This window comes from Tupaia chinensis, unplaced genomic scaffold, assembly GCF_000334495.1.
Source record: "Tupaia chinensis unplaced genomic scaffold, TupChi_1.0 Scaffold000597_1, whole genome shotgun sequence".
Classification (NCBI taxonomy): domain Eukaryota; kingdom Metazoa; phylum Chordata; class Mammalia; order Scandentia; family Tupaiidae; genus Tupaia; species Tupaia belangeri.
In genome coordinates, this window is record NW_006160114.1 from 2,909,224 (window position 1) to 2,917,996 (window position 8,773).

Genomic DNA, 8,773 nt, shown 5'->3' on the forward strand with positions numbered 1-8,773 from the left:
TCCTCCCATACGCCTCTGAACTCACAGTTGAAATCCCAGAGCTCAGCCCAGGTGCACCTGTTCTTTAAAAACTGAGAGGCCTTTGTAACATCCAGTTCCAATGATAAAAGCACAGGTTGATTAATGAGCATCAGAGAAATGGAACTGCAGAGATATTGTGGGTCATCTCCTTCAGCACACCTCCAACACTCAGAATTAACTCCAAGAAAGTAGGAAGAGATGTATAATCCATCAGATGACCAGAAACCACCACAGAGGCACAAGAAATATGAGAAACCAAGAAAATATACCCCCATCCCCCGCAATGGAAAAGAACAACCCTTCATCATCCACAGACAGTACAATGGAACTTGTGGAAATGCCAGATAATGAATTCAGAATTTTCATAGTGACAAAACAAATCAAATGCAAGAAAAGTGAGACAACGAACTCCAGAAGATACTAGAGAAGAGACAATGAGTTACAGGAGGTGAGGAAGTTCTTCCATGATTTGAAAGAAGAAATAGAAACTGTAAAAAAGAATCATACGAAACTGTTAGAGATGAAGGCTGCAATACAAGAAATCAAAACCTCCCATGAAAGTATTAAAAACAGATTAGACCATGCAGAAGGCTGAATCTCAGATGTACAAAACAAAACCTCTGTCCTAGAAATAATTACCAAAAAAAGACCAAGAAAATACCCCCCAAAGTGAGAATAATATATGAGAAATACTGCATACTATTAAACACCCAAACATCCAGATAATTGATATCCCAGAAAGTGAAGAAATTAATAAGAGCATTAATAATCTATTCCATAAAATCCTGGAGGAAAACTTTCCAAACCTAGAGAGGCATTCAAATATCCAGACCCAAGATATACAAATGATCCCAAACAGAATCAACCCAAGAAGATCATCTCCAAGGCACATCATAGCCAGATTGACCAAAACTTCAGACAAAGACAAGATATTAAAATTGGCAGGAGAAAAAGTCAAGTTACTACAAAGTTAATCTATCAGGCTAACATCAGTCCTCTCATGAGAAACAATGCAAGCAAGGAAAAAATGGGAAAACATATTCAAAGTGTTAAATGAAAATAATTTCAACCAAGAATATTATATCCAGCCAGATTATCCTTCATGTGGGAAGAAAAGATAAAACACATTCTTATATAAACAAAACCTGAAAGAATTTACCAACACCAGACTATCTCTTCAAAAAGTTCTGAAGGGAATGCTATACCAAGAAAACTAAAGAAAGACAGAAACAAGACAACCAAAAAACAACCAAGAGAATAGCCAATTTAATGATAGAGACAAGTCTGGAAATAGCAATAATAATGTTGAATGGTAACTTCCAAAGTTTAAATGGAAAGATCAGACTACAGTACCACTGCAAATTCAACAAAAGAGAAATTAATTATATGAGACCGAATAGTGAAATAGAATTTTATGACTTTTGACTAAAACATTACCAATTTTCTTCTATGCTTTGTCTTTTAGACTTAAGGATTTTTTTGTTTTCTTTTCATTTTTTGATAGGTTCAGCAATTTATTAATATTTTTTAAAAATTAAAACATAAATTTTTCTCTCTTCCTGACCCCTCTGCAGTTAGAGAATATTGGTGAGCATCTTATTTCATGGCAGAATGGTTATTTGCATAAGTTCAACAATATCTGTTGCCTTGTATGAGAAATTAAAAATACTGGTTACTGCCAGGGCTTTGACTAGAATGCCATTTCTAAACATATGACCATAAAGCTAAGGAACTAAGTAAGGCAGAGCTCAAGAAACCAATAGAAGCTCTTGGATAGATTGCCTGGTACCATAAACAGTTCCGCCTAGCAGGTAAGTAAAGAACGTCACTTCCTGATAGGCCCAAAAAACTCTCAAGTACAAGTACATAAAGATAGAGTCAGATGGTGAATTCCTGAGTTGGCTTAGTAGCCTTGGGAGGATTGTTAAAGAGTTTAATCTGAAGGGCCTTATAAAAGGTTCCATCAAAGCCAACTAAATCAATGAGTATTCTTATGGGGCTTTGTGCAAATAACAGACCTAATTGAAACTAAACTTTTTTTATGCAAATAAGTTAGTTTATGCCTCTCTTTAATAAAATGGGGAATGAAGAGCGGAAACAAAAAATGTATCAGAAGAAAACTATAGGGCACTTGTTACTGGATTTTAGCTTTGTCCATATCTGTTTTTTGATGTTTTAGTATTTACCTACTGTTTCAACAGAATCCCTAAATCTTTCCTGTCTTTAAGTCTTAAGCAAATTGTTCTTAACACTTTTTGATTTATTAAAGCTAAAACTGCTTCTCTTGAAATTAAAAAAATACATAAAAAACAAACAAACAAACAAAAAACATTCCTACTTAATGACCACGGTAAGCTACATAGCCGCAGCTAGGTGCTACTTTCTAGTATGTTCATTCTACTCACCTAGTTTTATGCATAAAGTAAGACATGTGTTCATTTTATGCATAAAGTAAGACTAGATATATATAGTTTAATTAAGATCTTTCGTGTATCAAATTGTGAAGGAAAAAGAAACATCGAAAAAACTGTGGATACTAGAGACAGTGTGGGAGGAGGGTGGGAAATGGCAGAGGGTGAGAGGTAGAGAGTCAAGGGTGGAGAAAGAGAGAGAAGTAAAGTATATAAAAAACATGAAATGTAAAATTATTTGTCGAAGATTACATGTATAGTTATGTCTTTGATTGAGCTGATATACAGTATATTCTGGATGAGAAAACTCATTTTGTTTGTTGTAATGATATACAGTGAATGAATGTTAGATAAATAAATTTAAAATTATATATATATATATGTATATATATTTAATTTAGTTCAGATAAAGTGATTTAGGAACATTATTATAATAGGTAATAATTTGCATTACAACAGCAGATTTTTTAGATATTTCCAAATTTATTCTCTTATTTGAATCTCATAACAACCCTATAGATTATGTAAAGCAAATGCATTAATAGAATATTAAAGGTTTTTTTGCTTTTTGGTTTTTGGGTTTTTTTCTCCTGAGATGAGACACAAACAAGAGAATTAGAGTCAGGGAAAATTGTTTCTGAATCTGATTCCACCTAATAACGCTGTAGCTTTTTGCAAACAACTTAATCTGTGTCTTTGTTTTCTTGTCTCTAAATGAGAATACTAATGGTATTTCCATCATAATGTTATGAGTAATCCAAGTGCTAGTACATAGAAACCCCTTAACAATGTCTGGCAAATGAAAGCAAGCCATTTTAATTGTTATAACTATTTGAATCTATTTTGTTTTTGTTTTTTTTCCCTAGTGTCTTTAACTATTTGCCTCTATTTTGTTTTTGTTTTTTTTCCCTAGTGTTTTAATGTTTGGTATAGCATTTGACATACAATAGGTGATCAATAATATTTCATTGGATGAAAATGCTAGTATTTTAGAAAAGGAGAAAATTATGATACCTGGAGAAGCTTTAGGTATTATGAAGGAAATAGGGCTCAAGCTGGCTTCATGGGTGACTAAAACTTAAACATGTGATGGAAAACACAGTAGCATTTTTATAGATGACAGAAGACAGATTGTTTATTATGTATAAACTCCTGAATTAAATATTGTCATTCCTGAATTTAATAAACTTTACATTATATTATTTCATTTTTTTCTATTTCCAGTTAATCAATAGCAAAACCTATTCAAAATGCATTATAAAATGTAGCTTTATTGTAGCCAGATGGTGGTGCAGTAGTAAAACACCCTCTGTAAGTAATCTCACATGGAAACATTTCTGGTTCAAGTCCAGAGATCTCCCTGAGTATACCAGGCAATATGTGCCCATGATTAGGAGCTGGCTGAAAGGCAGAGGTGGGCAGTGGTATTAGAACCCTGCTGGGATTATTCTGTCTCTTTTTCTCTTGCTCATGAAATAATTAAACTTTTTAAAATGTACATAGCTTTATTTCACACATATCTTATATGAATTTTCTGTAGACATCGAACTGAATTTATCATTGTTATAAGAGAATCCTGTACACTGAGCAGCTTGGAAAACATGCCAGCTGTCGGTATGTGGGTATGCCTAAAATTCTAAAAGGAGAAATGAGAAGACATTACAGAGTGACCATCCCCCATAGAAATGCTCAATATTGCTCCATGGCAGTATAGTTAGGTATATACCCATACGGTTGAATAAAAATTCTAGCGGTTTTTGAAGGGTCAGTGGCAACTAGAAAATTATCTGTGGGGTTACAGAGTTCTGTTCTTGAACCTGTCTGTTGATACTTTTTATTAACAAGATGATGAAAGTACACAAAGTTGGCTTCTTAGACTCACAGACGGCAGAAAGTTGTAGGCAAAAACCAGTATGTTAAATTTTTTAAACTGGAAAAATATTTACTATGCTAAAATAATGGATTAAAACAGTAAGAATTTAATTAGAATAAATGTACAGTTTTGACTTAGGTTTAAAAATAAATGTGGAAGGGCATTTATCAGTGCAGAGAGGCAGGGTCCCTGCTCATCGAACTCAGAGCTCTCCACACCTCTTCAGAAATCTCCAGCCTTACAGAGACTGATTGGTGTGAGTCTGAGTCCCTGATTGCTGTATTCCAGAGGTATGCTGGAAAGGATGGCTTCAGTTGCACACTCTCTAAGACAGAGTTCCTGATCTTCATGAACACGTAACTGGCTGCCTTCTCTATTAACTAGAAGGACCCTGGTGTCCTTGATCACATGATGAAGAAACTGAAGATCAACTCTGATGGACAACTAGATTTCCAATAATTTCTTAATCTTATTGGTGGCTTGGCCGTAGCTTGCGACAACTCAAGTGTACCTCTTTTTAGAAGCATATTTGAGGACCCCTTGGGCCCACCCCTTGCCCTTCCAACCTCCCAGCCATCATCACCTCCTGAGAGCTTGGTACACCAACCACCCCATGCCAGCCAGTCTTACCAATAATAATAATATAGTATCATTTTAAAAAACATAAACAAACAAAAAAACTGTGATACAGTACTAGGATGAAAGGATGAACAGCACTGGATTAACAGGACTAAATATACAAAAGTAGCCTTACATTAATATAAAATTTGTATTTATCAGGGCCTGGAGGTGATATAGTGGTTAAGGAACTAGACACTCAAGCCCATGTGTTCAGCCATGGTTTAAGTCCCAGACCCAGCGGCTTGAAACTCACTGGGTACATGTACGTGAGTGCACAAAATCCTGAGAGGATAATGGAGAAGGGATTATAACATGGCCATCCCCCCCTGGGGGAGGGTGATTTTTCACTCTCTGTCTTTCTGTCTCTCCAGCCAGTGCGTGTGCCTCATAGCAAAAATCTCTCTCAAAAATAAACATTATATTCATCACAAAGAAAGCAGTAGACTCCCTCCCCCATTTTGGACACAGACCAGACCTCAGCTGGAGAATTGTATTTAATTATGGGGATTCTATTTCAAGAGAGACATATAAAGTCTACAGTTTATCAAATGGAGGGGAGATAAGATATTAAAGAATGGCGATCTCGTGGTAAGGAAGAAGATATGTGAGAGTCCACAGAGGGGATCCCACAAAGACTGACAGATATGCTGTGAGTATGGCATTGTCATGTATGGTGTCCCAGAGGTCCTAAATTTTCCCATAAATTGTCTTCACCTCAACCCAACAGCCACTACCTTTTTCAGGCCACCATCATCTCTGCTGATGATTGCTACAACAGCCTTTGTATGGCTTCCTGCCTGTTGCATTATCCTCTTATTTTCAATTATTTATTCAAATACAGCATTTACTGATACCAGCTGTGTGTAAGTCAAAAACTAAGACCCTCAATAATGCAGCCAGAGTAGCATTTTCTGGAATAAACTTATAGTTGCCCCTGGTGTCTATAGGGGATTTGTTCCAGAACCCCTGAGGATAACATACAGATTCTCTCTCTCCTTCCCCCTCTAAGATATAGCCAGGACAAGCCAGTCACTAACCATCTATATCTGAATTCTGAGAGGCCCATTTCAGGGATTAGGACAATTGAAGATCTTCTGCCTAGACTTCACCCTCATGCCCCCCAGATCTAGTCAGGGTCAGATTAATCCTCAATTTCCATGGAATCTGCTGAAAAAGGGAGAAAAATGGTACTGCTTAGAGATTGCAGACCACTTCCTCCTGCATGCCTCTGAATGCTCAGATTTAACTCCAAAAACTAAGAAAAAAGTATAATCCATCAGATGACCAAAAACCACTGCAGAGGCACAAGAAATAGGTGAACTAATAAAACTTCTCTCCCCTAAGGGAAAAGAATAATTCCTCATCTTCCACAGGCAATAGAGGGGACATGTGGAAATGTTAAATGAAGAATTTAAAATATTCATAGTGACAAAGCTAACAGAGGATGCAAGAGAAGAGAGACAATGAACTCTAGAAGATGCAGGAGAAAAGAAACAATGATATCCAGAAGTGAGGAAGTTCTTGCACAATCTGAAAGAGGAAATATACACCACAAAAAAATGTCCCCACCCACTTAATATATACTGAGTGTCCGCATTCTATGATGGAAACTGACTGACGAAAGGATGTACAAACACAAGAGATGGGGGTCAGCAGTTAGCGTAATGGCTATGTCGCTAGACTCCCATGTAGTCGACCATGGTTCACATCCTGGACCCGGTGGCTTAAAACTCATGCCGGGCATGTGTGCATGCGTGCTCAAGATCCCGAGAGGAGAATGGAGGAGAAGGGATTGCGGTGTGGCCATCGCCCCCTGGGGGATGATTTCTTGCTTTTCTGTCTCTCTGTCTCTGTCTGTCTGTTGTCTGGTGAGCGCACACGCCCTATAGCAAAAAAAAAAAAAAACCTCTTCAAACAAGAGATGGGTGTGATTTCCAGATGTGGTGTGTATAGAGGGGTGGAGCCTGGGGAAGGGCATTTGGAGGAGGGATATGGAGACAGAGCATTGATGGGACGGGGAAGTAGTGGGGTTATCCATTGAAAATATTTGATCAACTAGATTGGGGAGAAAAGTTCACATATTGAAATGTTCACTTTGTAAGTGAAATAATGTGATTGAGGTATAAAAAAATAAAGATAAATTTAAAAAAAAAAAGAATCAAACCAGATTGTTAGAGATGAAGGCTGTAATACAGGAAATCAAGACCTCCCTTGAAAATATTGAATGCAGATTAGGTCATGCAGAAGATCGAATCTCAGATGTAGAAGATAGAAATTTTGACCTAAAAAATTCACAAAATGACTGAGAAAATAACCCAAAGAAATATAAAGTACCATTAAATGTCCAAACATCTGAATAATTGGTATCCCAGAAGGTGAAGAAACTAATAAAAACATTGATAATCTATCCCATGAAATCCTAGAAGAAAACTTTCAAAATCTAGAGAGGTGCTCAAATATCCAGACCCAAGAAATACAAAGGACCTCACATAGAATCAACCCAAGAAAATTTTCCATGGCATATTATAGACAGATTGGCCAAAACCACAGACAGAGACAAGATACTGAAATTGATGGGAGAAAAATGTCAAGTTACTTTTAAGGAATATCCCTTCAAGCTAATGTCAGATCTCTCATCAGAAACAATGCAAGCAAGAAAAGAATGAGAAAATATATTCAAAGTGTTAAATGAAAAACAATCTCAACCAATAATACTATACCCAACAAGATTATCCTTCACATGGGAAGAAAAGACAAAAATATTCTCAGATGAACAAAACCTGAAAGAATTTACCAACACCAGACCAGCTCTCCATGAAGTTCTCAAGGGAGTCTTATACCAGCAAAACTAAAGTCAGACACACAGAAATAAGAGAACAAAAAACAACCAAGTAAATGACCAGTCTAACGGTAGGGACAAATCCAGAGTTGAATGTTGACTTCCACAGTTTAAATGGAAAGATCAGACCACAGTAATAATGCAAATTAAATAGAAGAGAGATTAGTTATATGAGACTGAACTGGTGAAATAGAATTTTATGACTTTTGACTAAAACATTACTGATTTTCTTCTATACTTTTTTTTACATATTTAAGGATTTTTGTCCTGTCTTGAGTTGCTGATAGATTCATCTACCTACTGTTTGAACTGAATCCTAATGTTTTTCCTGGCTTTAAGTCTTAAGCAAATTTCTCTTAACGTTTCTTGATTTTGATCTATTAAAACTATTTCTCTTGAAATTAAAAAATACATTAAAGAATTACCTATTTAATGACTGCAGTAAGCTATATTGCCCCAGCTAGATGCTACTTTATAGTATGTTTTATTTACTCACCGAGGTTTTGAAGGACCAGAGTAACTCCATTTTTTTATGAGGTGACTCCATTTTGTTAAACCCACCTTGCTGAGAATTGGTGCCATCTCAAGGAGGCGAGCCAGTCACATAGGAGAGGGTCATAATGAGAAGAACAAAAGAAATACCAGAGACCTGAAGTAACTTTCTTGCCAATTAGTAAAAGACAACTATGCTTCTTGAAATCTGCAGCCAATGTATAGCCGCCTGAGTGCGTTCCTCAGCACCCCTCAAACTCCCCCCCTTAATAGCCAAATAAAAACCCAGCCCAACTAACACTGGGGCTCACAACTCTGATCCACTGTGTCGGTGATAGTTGAGAACCCTGGCTTGAGCCCAAATAAAAGCAACCTTTGTGCATTTGCACCAGAATTGGCTCCTTGTGGTCTTTTGGGAATTTTGCAACCTGGGCACTGAAGTTTATACCTAAAGTCAGAAATGTGTTCATAGATATGTATATATCAATTGTGCTTTCTATTGAAAGTTTTTAGATT